The sequence below is a fragment of the Carassius gibelio genome, chromosome B16 (genome assembly GCF_023724105.1).
Source record: "Carassius gibelio isolate Cgi1373 ecotype wild population from Czech Republic chromosome B16, carGib1.2-hapl.c, whole genome shotgun sequence".
Taxonomy (NCBI): Eukaryota; Metazoa; Chordata; class Actinopteri; order Cypriniformes; family Cyprinidae; genus Carassius; species Carassius gibelio.
Genome location: NC_068411.1, coordinates 11,176,291 through 11,192,503, shown reverse-complemented (window position 1 = coordinate 11,192,503; position 16,213 = coordinate 11,176,291). Strand labels below are relative to the sequence as shown.

Here is a 16,213-nt window from a genome sequence, read left to right as displayed (position 1 = left end):
CTTCTGAATGAAGCCCTTTTTGACAGATTAGGTTTTAACATGAAGTACAGTACACAAGTGTTTCAGTTGATTCACAGTTACATAAGCTCACTCTTCAGTCATATATTCCCCACTGATAAAATGAAATGGAGGTATTAACCAGCAGCAATCTAATCCCTGAATGTACGGATGTGTGCGTGTGATTTAATACTGAACATACATATAATTTGTACAGCAAATATACACATATGTACGTGCTTGGCGACCACACATGCACAGACAATACGCAGAAAATCCACAGGCCCTTTGAGGGCACATGAAGTGTAGTGGGGCATGACATGCTGACTCTCAGGTCTCCTGCATTACCTAATGTGAAAGGCTTCCTGAGGTTTGGGCTGGCAGGGTCAGCAGGTGCTGTCTGGGCTTCCTCGGCTGTCTGAGAAGACACAGAGGCCAAATGCAGGCTAGAAAACAAACAAAAAAACAATCAATTCGAGAAGACACTAGACACAATCATAGTAAACAGCGCATCTTGATATAAGCATATGGGTCACAATTTCACCCCACAATGAAAAGAAAATAAATAAAAATGTATTTTTCATACAACTGTAGCAGATATTCTTTCTTTCTTTCTTTCTTTTTACTAAATAGTAGGGCTGTCATCGTTAATGCATTAATGCAAATAATTTTACAATCCTTAACGCATTAAAATAATTTTATGCAGTTAACGCAAAATTAATTTTAAACGGCTAAATGATCCAGGAAGCAAATGGGTTAAAAAGGTCAGTCCAAACCATATACACGAATACATACACACACATACATATACATACATATATATATATATATATATATATATATATATATATATATATAGAGAGAGAGAGAGAGAGAGAGAGAGAGAGAGAGAGAGAGAGAGAGAGAGAGAATATAAAGGAAGCCAGGCTGATTACATCAAAGATCTGTCATATTTTGAGATTGTCTCTAAAGAGCACGAGCCCTCAAATGTTGCGCTGTATGAAGTAAAGTGAAAGTTGTGACATTTGCCAAGTATGTTAACCCATACTCAGAATTGGTGCTCTGCATTTAACCCATCCAAGAGCACAAATACAGCAGTGAGAAGTGAACACACCTTGAACACACACACGGAGCAGAAGGCAGCTACAGTATATCCAGCACCCAGGGAGCAACTGGGGGTTCAGTGCCTTGCTCAAGGACACTTCAGCCGTGGTTATTGAGGATGGAAGTGAGCACTGTTCATTTACTCCCTCCCACCTACAACTCCTGCCAGCGACGAGACTCAAACCGCTGATCTTCTGGTAACTAGTCCAACCCTCTAACCATTAGGCCACAGCTGCCCCAAGTACAGATTGAACGGATTGTCAACATCCCACCGCTGTATGGCCAGATGAGACGCAAAGGAGGACAGGAGTCACAGCACAGACATTTTCATTCATACACGTTAATGTTGCACGGTTCACCGATACTTCAAAAGTATCGCGATTCTCGGAAATTAAAAACCTCACGATTCCTAAATTTATTAATATCGATACTTCAAAGAATGACTGCGTTCCAGATTTGTATTAGATTTATTTATGTTGGTGTGTGCAACGCACACTTCCAGTGCCTCCCTATGGACGTCTGTGTTTTTCTCCTCACGCAAGCAGCAAAAAAATACTACAGCGAGATGCCTGCATTAGTGGCTTTAATTGATTTGGCTTTACTAAAATGTGTGCATAATCGCATTAAATAGTTTAAATAAATTGTTCAGATGAACAAAGCACGAGGTGTAAAGTATGGACTAGTGGTTCGTTTTAGGATGGGAGCACTACAGAAAGATTCCGGCGAGGGAATCCTTTTATCAGCTTTATTTTCATGATCAGGATGCCAATATACAAGTTCTTATAAGTGTGTATGTGGTCTAAACAGAGAGAAAGAAAAAGAAATAATGCAATGGTAAGAATAACCGATTAATAAACAAATAAAGGAATACTATACTATGCTCATTGTCATCATTCACAACAGTACAGTACATAAATAATCATTTACGTTAATACAGTGCAACAAAATATGTTACTATTATGCCTTTAAATGTCTATACTGCTGCACCTTTAATTGGCTATGCAGCCTGACACTGTATCACTATAACACTCGATGCAGGTAGCACCAAATAAACAGTAAATGCACTGCACTGAAACACAGAAGCATATCTCTAAATAAATAACACAAATAAAGTCTAAATCGACATATAGAGGACTAATTATTGCACACAGGCAACATGTCGCATATTATATCACGCTCTGGCATCATGACTACACTAATTAGTCACGCAGTTCAACAACTAAAACTAGTTCGCGTGAACATACATGAATCTCAAAACATTCATCACAATGCAGTACAAACATGCAACAGTAGTAAAAACTTACTTGCTTTTCATAAAACGCACACAAAAGGAAAGAAAAGGGTCTCAGAGTCTTCTCTCGTCATCCCTGAGCGCGAACAACTGAGCAGCACGCTACATTATCTGTCCAGGCGCAGTTCACCTGATGGAGCATTCACGCGCTTAGAAAACTTCAGCGCTAAACAAATAGACTTTCAGACAAGGCCGCCCCCAACTGTCCACATGGCAGTTGAAAGAGTATGAGAAAGTCTATTTGGTGGTCTCTTCCTCGTCCTTGTCCTTCAGAGCTGGGAGCAGGATGAGCCTGGCAACTGGACGAATGTAGGTGCGGTCCTTCACTTGAACACTAATAGTCCGTACAGGTCCATCTGCTACTGGATGAGTCTTGGTAATCCATCCTACAGGCCTATGCCTCCAACGTCTTCTCCAGAGGTCACTGGGATTGTAAACTGCTTGAGGAAGTGACGAGTCGTGACGGCCCATGAGGTTAGGCGTAGCCGGGTCTGGATCTGATGACAAGTAGCCTAAGGGTTTCGCATTCATTATGCCCTCGACCTCCACTAGGATTGTCATCAGGACTGGTTCAGGAACAGTCTGGTCTTTAAGGACAACGCGAAGTGCAGTCTTGATGGATTTCACTTCCCTCTCCCATGTGCCTCCGAAGTGTGGCGCACTTGGAGGATTGAATCGGAAGGATATCTGCTGTTCAGCAAGTTGCTCTCTCCACTGAGGTGCCATGGCAGCAACGGCTTCACGTAGCTCTCTCTCTCCACGGACAAAGTTGGTCCCATTGTCCATGAGGAGTTCGAACGGTCGAGAGATGAATCTTCTCAGTGACAGCAGGAAAGCATCGGTATCAAGGCTTTCTAATAGATCCAGATGCACCGAGCGAGTTGTCATGCATTTGTAGACAATACCCCACTTTTTTCAGTGTGGCGACTGATCCTCACTTGGAAAGGTCCAAAGCAATCAACTCCGGTTGAATAGAACGGTGGCTTAGTGAGTCGTAGCTGAGCTTGTGGGTAATCTGCCATCTTCGGTACATCTGGTTTTGCTCTCCATCTCCGGCACTCCAGACATGAATGTTGATGCTTTCGAATAGCCTCTCTACCACGGATAATCCAAAACCTGCGTCTGATCTCGGCAAGAACTCGTTCTGGCCCAGGGTGCAGTAGTGACTCATCAAAATCCTTGACGATAAGCTTTGTCACGGGATGGCTTGGGTCCAGGATAACTGGATGGATAGTATCCAGGTCTAGTCCTTCAGCATGCCTTAACCTGCCACCGACTCGGAGTAGCTCCGTGGCGCCTTCATATTCTGGTGACAGAGATGCGAGACGACTGTCTGAAGGAAGAGTACGTCCAGCTTTGAGAGCTCTCAATTCTTCAGCAAAGCAGTCCTCTTGAGCCCTTTGTAACATCAGCTTCTCTGCTTGCAGAAAATCAGCAGCGGGAAAGTGTACTGTAGTATTAGCATCAGCCGCCCCGTGAAGGAAGCTAGCAGTTTCCTTAAGAAGCTCTTTCCAGTTGGAGAACTTACTGGGGTCTGGAAGTTGTGTTGGCAAGATGCTGGACATAGTTCCCATGAAGGCAGACTTCCTTAACTCTGTGGTGTCTGGTTCTACCTCAGATGAAGGCATGTTGGGCCACTCCCTCTCAGACAAATGGAGGAAATGTGGACCTTTGTTCCAGCGATGATCCTGTACCATTTCTTGCAGAGTGAGTCCGCGGGTCATATCATCAGCTGGATTGCTTAGAGTATCAACATACCGCCATTGAACAGGACTGGTCAGGTTCTGGATTTCTGCGACGCGTGTTCCAACGAACACTTTGTAATGGCAGGATTCTGATTTGATCCAATGCAGTACAGTTGTGGAGTCTGACCAAAGAGTGATGTGCTCAGGGGGTACTGCAAGCTCGGTCTCGACCACTCTAGCCAGCTGTGCACCTGTAAGCGCGGCACTGAGCTCAAGACGTGGAATAGACATCTGTTTACGGGGCGCGACTCTCGATCTGGCAAACACGAAGGAGACATAGACTCGTTGACTCTCATCTGTCGTCTGCATGTAGGGTACTGACCCATAGGCGCGCTCCGAGGCATCACATCGGCGGTGGCTGGTGCATAGGGACGTGGCAGCTTGAGATGTTGCAAAGTGGGAATTTCCTGCACCCAATTCAACCATTTCTCCAGAAGGTCAGCAGGTTGGATCTTGTCATCCCTGTTGGCCTTCCACATGTCCTGAACCAACACTTTACATCTTGTTGTGAATGGCACAATGTAGCCCAATGGGTCGTAAAGCTTGGCAAGGACACTGTAGAAGTTACGAAGAGTAGCGTCTGAAGATTCAGTATGGCGATGTTTGTAACTCAGGGTGTCATTCAGACAGTCCCAGCAGAGTCCAAGCGTGGGCTCTTGGAGGTTGTCACTGGCCTTGGATAGCCATAGCTCACTGCTAGCCAACTGCGCCTCAGGAGGTAGATGTGCTACAACTTCAGGCATGTTACTAGCCCATTGCCGGATCTCGAAACCTCCCTTGTTCAGAAGTGCTCGCAGATCATTGACTAGAACCTTGGCATACTCAGCTTTACTCACACTGTGAAGGCAATTGGCGACATAGAACGAGTGCTCGATCACATGCATGAGAGGAGAGTCTGGTTGTTCTTGGTCTCTGACGTGCTGCTGGAGGGCAAAGACTGCACAACAGGGGCTGCACGTTGTTCTGAATGGTAACACCTCCCATTGGAATATGCGTGGTTCAGATGTCCTCTCCATGTCACGCCACAGGAATCGTAAGAGTGGTTTATCACTGGGCAACAAGCGGATCTGGTGGAACATCGACTTAATATCTCAGCTGATGGCCACAGCATGACATCGAAACCGCATCAGGACTCCAATCATGGTCGGACCGAGCGTTGGTCCCGGCAGGAGTTGGTCATTCAGGGACAGACCGTTAAAGGAGAAGGAACAGTTAAATACTACTCTGTCCTTTCCATTGTGGTGCACCATATGATGAGGTACGTACCACGACTCTGTGGACTTTGCTGCCTCTTCTGTAGAGGTTTCTGCGACATAACCAGACTGAATAAGTTTATCCATCTCCTTGCAGTATGAGGCTGCTCGAGCGTTATCCTTGGCCAACCGGCACTCAGTGCTGCGTAGGTTAGGCATCACGGCATCTTGCTGTGCATGAAGGTGGATGTCTGCCTGAGGACGCAACAGTGGAGTAGCGTAGCGCTGGGTACCATCCACAGATACACGTTCGGAGGCTGTCTGTAAGAGGATGAGTGCCTGTTGGTCTTGCTTGGAACGTGTTGCAGTCTTCTCACTGACATAGGGGACTGTGTCAATGTGCCAAAGACGTTCCACATTCCTGAGGAGTTCAGTATATGAAGACTCGGTGGCGATGTGCAGACAGGAAGACTGGTGAGAAGAGACTGGTATGATGTCAGAAGGACCTTGCAAGGACCAGCCTAGCCTTGTGCAGATGGCTATAGGACCGCCAGATGGACCTGCTCTGACTGGCTGTGTAGGAGTAAGAAGCTGAGGCATATCAGAGCCGATGAGGCACAGAGGTTGGGCTCTGTGGATAGGCGTCAAAGGAAGTCCTTTGAGATGCTCATAGCGCTTCTGGAGAGCTGCTACTGGGTATGTGTGTTCAGATAAACTCAGACTGCTTGCAGTGAACGCATGTTGAATCCAAAACTTCTTGTTTGGCTTGAAGATGGGGGATACATGAAAGCTAACTGAGGAACATTTCAGTTCTTTCACCTCTTGCTGGACTGTCCTCAGATAAAGTGTCTCTGGATGCTGAGAGAGTTGTAGTTGCTCTACAGCTTGTGGGAGGATAATAGTTCTCTCTGAACCATCATCGAGCACTGCAAATGTCTCAAGAGTGCAATCTCCATGATGCAGAAGCACTTTGACAACTTTCAGCAACACTCTCTGAGGGCTTCGGGGCTGCTCAATGTAGACAATGGGTTTCGGATTACTGACCATCAACACTTTCTGGGATGACTCTTGAATGGTGTCATGGAGGACTGTAAGGTGTTTCTCTTTACAATTCTTACAGGGGGCGTTTAAGCGTGCAGGCTGTAGCTTTGTGGCTGCGGCCGCATTTCCAACATCTGTCACCTTCCTGGATCCACTTCTTAATCTCAGCAGTAGACATTTTCTTAAAGTCGGAGCATGAGTTAAGGTAGTGCTCCTTATTGTTGCAGAACGGACAATAAGGACTGAGTTTGAAAGCTTGGGACTTCGCATGAAAGGTCTCCTTGTTAGCTGTCTCACCAGAGCAGAGGAAGACTGATGCTATTTTATCTTTGGGCTTTGAACTACGTTGAACTCTCTTTGGAAGGGTAGGCCCTGTAGAATTGTAGAGAAGAGTAGCTCGACTGGCAAGACGCTTGGCTTGAGCCTTCATCTGCAGCCACGCAGCGAGGTCGGGCAGGGAGTAGGTGAGCTCTGAACCTGGCTGCAGGATGCCGTGAATGAGACAATATTCCACAAATCCATCTCTGTGGGAAGGAGACATTTTGCTTAAGAGACGGTCAACATGAGAACCACACCTGAGCTCGTATCCAACTGGTCCCTCTAAAGTGCGCAGCATACTGACCAGCGACTGGACTGAGAGAGCGAAGGAGTCAAATGCCTCTGTGTCTCCTGTCAGTGCCGCTAGTTCACTTTGAACCAGTTGTCTTGGCTGGCCATATTTGTCATGCAGAGCTCCCATTGCAGCTGTATACGGTGCGAGGTCATACATGTATGATTTAGCCAACTGCAGAGCACTCTGAAGCTTGAGCTGACTCAGGAGAACTTGATATTTATAGTGCTCGCTGAGATGAGGGTGACTATTCATCAAGTTGTTGAGCGCCATCTTCAAAAGTGCGAATTCACTTTCTTTGCCGCTCTCGAAGAAGGGAAGTGTTGGTTTGGGAAGGCCGTAAGATGTAGGAATCAGGGTTTCCATACCTGGGTAGGTCAAGGGTGATGCTGTCTGAACTGGTGTTGCAGTTGCTATACTGTGGTGAGTATACTGCACTGCAGGAGGTGGCAATGCCACTGTAACTGCTCGTGGTGGCATTGTGAAGCTTGTACTGGTAGCTGGAGCCCCTATGTTCTGAGACGGTAGATTAGTTGTGACAGAAGACCTTGCCAATGGTGACGCTCCACCTGCCTGTACCGTGGGTAGGACGGGAACGAATGAGACAGGTACAGAGGGAAGTCCAGAGACTGGTACTGCAATCGGTGCTGCGCTGACAGGAAAACTGATCTGGGCACTCGTGACGGGATTAGCAGGTGGTGCTAATATCGGAGTAGGAACAGTGGAGAGAGGTGTTATCAGAACTGGCTCTGGATTTGGCTGTTGCACAGGTGGATGCTGCTTGGGGATTAATTGCGCCTGAGGTGGCTGTTGAACCAATTGTGATGGCAGAGGTAGCTTGGAGAACGTAGCAGGAACTGACGACGTAGACAAGGAATCATCATTCGTCCCTGTCAGGTAGGTCTTTACAAGACTGGCAATGTGCATCTCCTTCTCGAGTTTCTTTAAGCGACTGCATCTTCCCATCTCTCTAGTTATTCTCTCTTTAGCCAGATGTGCTTCCTCTTGCAGCCGCTGTCCTTCTCTGGCTTGTGCATCCAATGCTGCCGCTTCTAAGTCAGCTTTCCTTTCCTCTTATATTTCCTGTTGTAGGTCAGCTAGCTCCAATCCTTTGATCTCCTCCTCTAAAGCAGCTTCTTGTATATCAGACGTACTTCGAAACCGATGGAGTCTGTAAGATAACTGAGAGGACCGTCGTGAATGTGCAGCTGACCGGTAACTTGTCAAACTCCTAGCTCTAGTTGACTGAGCCTGGTCTGGTTGTCCTACTAGGGTAGAAGAGGCTTGGACCACAGGCTGTTGATAGGGCAGAAAATTGACTTCGTAATGGGCCAAATGTGCAGGTGGACGAGGGTCTCTCTTGGGTCTGTCCGATGACTCCTGTTGCTGACCATCAGTTGCCGACTCCATAGTGTCGGTGGGACTCTAATCCGGTTTGAAGGACCAATGTAAAGTATGGACTAGTGGTTCGTTTTAGGATGGGAGCACTACAGAAAGATTCCGGCCAGAGAATCCTTTTATCAGCTTTATTTTCAAGATCAGGATGCCAATATACAAGTTCTTATAAGTGTGTATGTGGTCTAAACAGAGAGAAAGAAAAATAAATAATGCAACGGTAAGAATAACTGATTAATAAACAATTAAAGGAATACTATACTATGCTCATTGTCATCATTCACAACAGTACAGTACATAAATAATCATTTACGTTAATACAGTGCAACAAAATATGTTACTATTATGCCTAATGTCTATACCGCTGCACCTTTAATTGGCTATGCAGCCTGACAAAATATGTTACTATTATGCCTAATGTCTATACCGCTGCACCTTTAATTGGCTATGCAGAATGACACTGTATCACTATAACACTCGATGCAGGTAGCACCAAATAAAAAGTAAATGCACTGCACTGAAACACAGAAGCATATCTCTAAATAACTAACACAAATAAAGTCTAAATCGACATATAGAGGGCTAATTATTGCACACAGGAAACATGTCGCATATTATATCACGCTCTGGCATCATGACTACACTAATTAGTCACGCAGTTCAACAACTAAAACTAGTTCGCTTGAACATACATGAATCTCAAAACATTCATCACAATGCAGTACAAACATGCAACAGTAGTAAAAACTAACTTGCTTTTCATAAAACGCACATAAAAGTAAAGAAAAGGGTCTCAGAGTCTTCTCTCGTCATCCCTGAGCGCGAACAACTGATCAGCGCGCTACATTCTCTGTCCAGGCGCAGTTCACGTGATGGAGCATTCACGCGCTTAGAAAACTTCAGCGCTAAACAAATAAGACTTTCAGACACTAGGTTTTCTTGCATTATTAACATTTTTATTGTTTGGTCAGACAGTTCATATATAATATTCACATTAATCAGGGATTAAACGTGGAGTTATGTTCTGTATGCTAAATATGAAAACGAGCGTATCTGCACAGCACCTATATCTGCGCTTTGTATATGATGATTGCTGATCGAGATTTACATGCTTGGCTCACTGACCCTGTATACTCATTCATTTCATTCATAAACGAGATGTATCAGATCATTCAACTCGTTCACGAATGAGAAGATCTCTCAATCTCGTTCAGTGAAGGGTGTATGGGTTCTCTACATTCAACAAATCACATGCTCCGTCACATCTTGAGTAACTCTTTGATAGAATGAAACAGTTCACAGAGCTGCTAAGGAGCTGTGCACGCACTGCTAATAGCCCCGTGCTCGCACGCTGCTATGGAGGGAGGAACTTCAGTGAACAAGAATACAATTCATTCACCTAAAAGATTCATTCACGGACAAACCATCACTAGTCCAATTTCATATAGCCTATATTAAATATTTGGAATATATATTTTCATACCGTATTTTTCGGACTATAAGTCACACCTGAGTATAAGTCGTATGCTGCTCAGTGTAGGATACAGGAGCACTGAGCAGCATATCTGGCAGCATAGAGCGCCCTTTCGCAGCTGTAGACGGTAATGTTTTCTCTTGGTTCATTTCTCTCAGTTCATGTCAAGTTAATTTTGATAAATATAAGTCGCACCTGACTGTAAGTCGCAGGACCAGCCAAACTCTGAAAAAAAAGTGTGACTTATAGTCCAGAAAATACGGTATTTTATTAGGTTCTTTGATAAGGTTACAATACGAAGGTCTAAGTAGCAACGTATGTTCCGTGATGTCCCCGATGCACGGGGCAGGTAAAGAAATTTGACTTTATTTGCGGACTGAGGCGGGCCAAATAATTTCATAAAAGCGGGACCCTCGGGTTGGAAAAAAAACCTGACTTGCGAATCACTAGGCTGCATGTGCGAGCACAAGTGATACTGTGGCTTAAATTTATATTATTTATCTTTTGACATTTAATCTTCTGACTTCAGAAACATTGTTTAATATAATCACTGTTCATATTTTTATTCAAAGTTCAGAATCAAGATAAATTTATTACTCTTATGTTTCTTATGATAACTGAGATAATGCTGCTAAATTTATTCTTTCTTCCTGTCATTTTTTATATTTTGATAATTCATATTTTGTTCAAATGTTTAATATTTCTGCTGTTCATACATTCATTTATTAGCGTGTTATATGATTAGAATGTTGTCCCGGTTTTAAAATAAAAATGATATATTTGAGAGTGTATTTTCCCTTTTCAGGAAAAGTATCGAAATTCGAATTCTTGACTAGGTATCGGTATCGAAACAATAATTTTGGTATCGTGACAACACTAATTCACATTGTTTCTACAAACATTCACGGTTATGAATAGATCTGTCTACAGTAGTAGATATATGCAGTCAGCAGGCGGTTCCTGTTCGGTATCTCAACTTGACTTCTCTAAAATGTAAAAAAGTTCTTTGCTGTTGCACTGTACACATACTAATACATTATTTATTTATTTTTTTCATATGTGATTATATGGGCTCCTTATGTGTCCTTTTGGAGTTTCTAAGTGTCCTTTTTTGGAAAGACCTCTAAATTTATCTTGAAAAAAGCTTGCAGAAAATACTTTTTTTTTTTTTTTGAATCACCCTTTAATCTTTCGGTTTATTTTGCTGGATATAGCAAATGATGACAAAATAAACATTTGAAACAAGACACATGGTCTACGCTTAAATTTGTGAAGTGTGCGATTAACCACGGAAAAAGGGTGTTATTAATCTGATTAAAAAATGTAATCGATTGACAGCCCTACACAATACACATTATGTGCAAAATATTCCTAATATGGCAAAGATGACTTTTCAGCTGCAGATTTGCTGAAATATTTTTTTTCTCTCTATGATATTCTATGATAAATACAAAACTACCTATTTTTTATTTATTTGTAAATGTAACGCTTTACTTCCATGTATGATCAATTTAATATGGCCTTATTTCATTTTTCATTAGATGTCTTGTTCTGTAATGAACAGGAACAAGAAAATGATCATAATCTTTCCAAAATGAAAGTCTTCTTGCAGACTCCTGGTCAAATAACAATGCTCTTTGTCTTGGCCCACTCGCAGCAGCTGACACCGGCTCAGAACACAATCACAGCACAACGTCAGCACCACTCCACACTTACAGACTTCATCAGATCTGCTGGAGCTCATCAGTTTAATATTTATTCAACCCATTTGCTTTGTTTTAAAACATCTACACACACAAATTAATGTCATCATTTCCTGACCTAATTTAAATATGATCAATAACTCATGCCCCTTTATAGTTAATAGCAATAAAATAACCAACGTATGTGCATAACTGTCCTGGGGTCATAAAACAAACAACTCTAGAACAAATTAAACTGATGTGATCTGATTGCAGTGGAGGAAGTGGCAAAACCACTGAGAAAGCTTTTTATAACCTGCATTTATTGTGTTTTCTAGGGTGGGACAAAGGCTTATTGTGTAAGGCATTGTGTTGAACACACAGGCAGTGTATGAAGTTTGCCACAGGGCTGTTTGCCCACTCACTGCATCAGTAGTAGACTGAGAGCATCTGTGCACAAGATTATCTATAGAGACATATACAAACATCAGACTCTTTAAGAGCTTTTGGCATGGGCCACAAGGTCAGGAGCACCAAAACTTTTATTTGGATGTTTTGTCAAGCATACCTGGATACCATTGAGAGAGACATCATCCTGCTCTTTTCCCATAGTGATGCTTGTCTCTGAAAATGCTTTCCTCCAGAATGGGTTTGATAACAAAGTGTCCCAGCGTAACCTAAAGATGACAGTAATATAAGAGATTCACAGATGAAGCTACAGCACTAATCTAACGTGACAGGTTCAGTGGTGAGGAAGTAATGAATGCTTTTATTACAGGTCACATCACTCATGGTCCCCAAGCAAAAGTCTGAGACTATGAATTGCACAATTTATCAGAAATTAAAGAAGTGAAAAGATTATCTGATGTCCGTCAATCTCATATTCATTAGAAATGAGTAAAGCGATAACCATTGAACTGTGACTGTGAGAAGAGACTGAGTAAAATAAATGTTTTACCTTTTCACAGGGTCCTTCTGAAGTAAACCCTTTAGTGGGCTCATCTCAAATAGGATGCAGCCTAAAGCCCACAGGTCACTGCAGACTCTGCTGTCTGCTCCTCTCAACACCTCCTGCCAAATCATACAAGTGCACAGTTCAGACATTGCAGCCTATTAGAAAACTTAATAGAAGATTTGGTTCATATTAATTAGGTGATTGATGGAAAGTAATGAATTTCGCTAACCTGTAATTCTGTTCTTGATGTTTCGTGGAGAGATAACGTTGTCTTTGCTGTCTCCAGCTCCCGTCTCCTCTGCCATAAGAGAGAAGAACTCCTCCAGACTTTCTCCTTGAGCTTTAGCCAGGCAGAAATCTGAGTACTTCAGAGTTCCCAGTACATCCAACAAAATCTGTGTGAATATACTGTGACATTAGCTGAGCTTTAAAAAAAAATTAAAAGGCAAAAATAAAAATGACTAGCAGCATCTGAACCTTGTCTTCACAATGTGATTTAGTGTTTGTTTAAATAACAACGAGTAGCTTTTTTTCTTCTTTTATTTATTTATTTATTTATTATTATTATTATTATTATTATTATTATTATTATTATTATTATTATTATTATTATTAATTATATAGCACTTTCGCTTGTAGAAAAACAAACTTGCGAAAAACAAACAAAACTTAAAAACAAACATTTTGATGATTGATGGGCAAAGGAATACAGCAAAATGGCTAAGTGGTGCATACTAAAGGACTAAAGCATAGAACGGCATCATGTGGTATCATGAAGACTGAGGCTTTAGTGAATAAAAAAAATAGTCACAATTTTTTTTTGGGGGGGAGGGATTCTCAAAAAAGTATGATTTTAATGTCCATCAGGAATTGACTGAATTGTTGTTTGCTAATTTCTGCAACCTAATGTGAGTGACAGGTTGCTGGAGGGAGGGGGGGGGGGGGGGGGTTGTTTTCAAATCCTTGTGCTGGTGCAAAAAAAAATATATATATTATAAGTTATATAAGTTATTTTGATTAAAGATTTTACAAAGAGAGAAGCAGCAGCATCCCACTGTTAAACTCTGTTTAGTATTTAGTAAACTCTGTTTGTAATGTGACTCTGTACATTCACTAGCTCAGGATGAACATATACTACCATGGATCACCTAACAGGTGATACTTATACCTTAGCAGGTGTGAGATCCGAGACAACAATGCCAGAGTCGTGGATGCATTTAAGACCTTCCATTAGGTCAATAGCAAACTCTCGCACTACTTCCTCAGACAGGCATTCATCTTGAGCGATCAGTGCTGCCAGGGATCCACCTAGAAAAAAAAAACAAATAATAATAATAATACTATAATACTTATACTACTATAATTTACTAATGTTACTATAATCACCCTGGACCTCACCTGTGCACATCTTCACCACCAACCACAGATGGTTGCTGCTCTCATACCATTCATAAAAAGACACCACATTGTCGTGCTTAACTTCATGAGCAAGTCTCACCTGTGGAGATAATGTGATATTTATCAAACAGGAGTAGTTTGTAAGGTAAACACTTTAAAGTGCATGCAAAACATCGCTTATAACAAACAGCTTCACAATGGTGCTTGTACACACATATGGTTTGTGAGTTCGGGTCTCTTTGATTTGTCACTGCAGATGGTGGCCACGAAATGTATGCAGCCTTTCATTCTGCCCTTACACACCACTGATCTGCTACCTCTGCCGACCTGACCTCTTCATCGGAATAAATTTCTCCATCTGTGCAGTGATGGAAAGCGGGAACATTAAAGCCAAAACAAACATCTGAAAACACATGACAGGTTTGAAATTGTTTTCAGATGCAAAAGCACACCTGAGACTCGCGTGAGATGAACTCAACGGGAGTTTAAAGCACCAACACACCAGAACAGTTCAGGATTACAGACACAAGTCGATTAAAAACATATTTCAAACATTTAAACAATATATTGGGCTTAAAAATTGAAATTTGCATAAATTTCCTTTCGCGCGGTAACGTAGAGAGTCTGACAAACGGACACGAAATTAGAAGGGAAACCAACTCGCATGAGGGGAAGTCACCTCAGGCATTAAAACGAACCGTTTTAAAATGGCTATTTTAATTACAACTGTATGATATAAATGCATTTTTCATGAAATATATATTGAAATGTTAAAAATGTAACATATCCCCGTGCCATTTTCTCATCTATTTTCAGCTTTACCGGATTCATACACCCCTACTATTGGACGGTCCCTCGTTGCTAGGATACAGAAGAGGACGCATTGTTGTGTTTAGGAAACAGGTTCCACTGAGCATGCGCCCCGGAGCAACATTTGTTACATAGAGTTAAATGCTCATTAATAATATTATGAAATTAAATGTATATGATTTTATTATTCGGCATTTTATTTTATTTTATTTATTTTTATTTTTTGCAGTCAATATTTATTATTGTCTTGTTTATTTTATTCGGTCACTGCTTCTATGCAAAACCAATCATATCAATAAACTATTTTAAAGCTCAAGTTGAATGTCCACTAAAAGAGAATGCATAAAAAGTGTGGACACGGTCATATTCAGTTGTGAAAGTTGCAAAAGAAAATGTGATGATGGGAGTGGCGTCACGCTCAGAGAGGAAGAGAGAGAAAGAGAGAGAGAGAGAGAGAGAGAGAGAGAGAGCAGTTTAGTGTCTGTCTGGGGCGGAGATCGTGTAGCGTGTGATACCGGCTTTACGGATGAGATTCTGGGCATCATAGCGTTCTAAGCGTTAGAAAGAGTTAATCTTCTTTATAAGTCGTTCTTTCGCCCAGAGCTTCGTTGAGGTGATTTACAGATGCTCAGGTCTCCTAAAGAACCGAAATACAAACTGGGCAGATCGCTGTGCTACTTTACATACAGCAGGTCTTTTGAAAGTGAGCCGGGGATCACTTGCTTTGTTTCGGAGAACTACGAAATAATGTACGTAAAATGTTTATCTGTTAAATAGCATACCGAATAATTTGATTCAAATCTAGCTGGTTTAGAAAAACAGGATTGTCTTCAACGACTTTAACGACTTTTTAAGTGAACTTGCATCTCATCTGGACTGTTTACTTTGGCTTAAAGGACAACCTTCAATTTATGGTAAGATATCATGCATCCATATATCCTACACACACACATCGCGTTTTATAAATATGTTTAGCAATTGCAAATGACCATCATTGTGTAATTAGGCTGTCCAACAGCCTACACCTCCTGGCTGTGTTCAAAAATCTAGTGAGCTGCCTAGCTAGCCAGCTGACCGGAACTCGCCTAACGATGGCCAAACGTGCTGCGCTCGGTTATGAAGCCGGCTCATTTGGGTTATTTGACACATTATTAACTTTAGATGTTGCTAAGTTGTTCCAGGACCATCCTGGTGTGTTAATTTGTTTTTGAGGGACTTTTAGGGCACCTTTCATCTGACAGGAAAGACGAGAAAAGAAACACTGTAGCCTGCCTTATTTTTCCTCTCAGTGGAGAAACATTTATCTTATTACTTGACTTCAAGCCAAACTACAAACTTAAGCAAGCAACTTTTAATAAGCTCATGCCACAACCCAAGCAGATTATAGAATCCGATTACATGAATCTCATTTCTTTAACCCTTTTAAGATTTGATTTCATTCATGTTACAGCAACCCATGGTGAAACTGTGACCATATTTGACCTTTCGGGTAAATGAGTGACAAGAAGCAATACTTTT

At 42.0% G+C, this 16,213-nt stretch overlaps 1 long non-coding RNA gene across 1 annotated transcript; it reads right to left on the bottom strand.

The window, feature by feature from the left end:
- Positions 1-341: 341 nt before the first annotated feature.
- On the bottom strand, positions 342-14,728 carry LOC127974925 (uncharacterized). The gene is made up of 7 exons (XR_008157413.1): positions 14,338-14,728; positions 14,100-14,243; positions 13,886-13,985; positions 12,717-12,882; positions 12,491-12,603; positions 12,101-12,209; positions 342-443 (listed from the first exon to the last, which is right to left on the bottom strand). It is a non-coding gene; the product is annotated as an uncharacterized LOC127974925 (long non-coding RNA).
- Between the last annotated feature and the right edge of the window lie 1,485 nt (positions 14,729-16,213).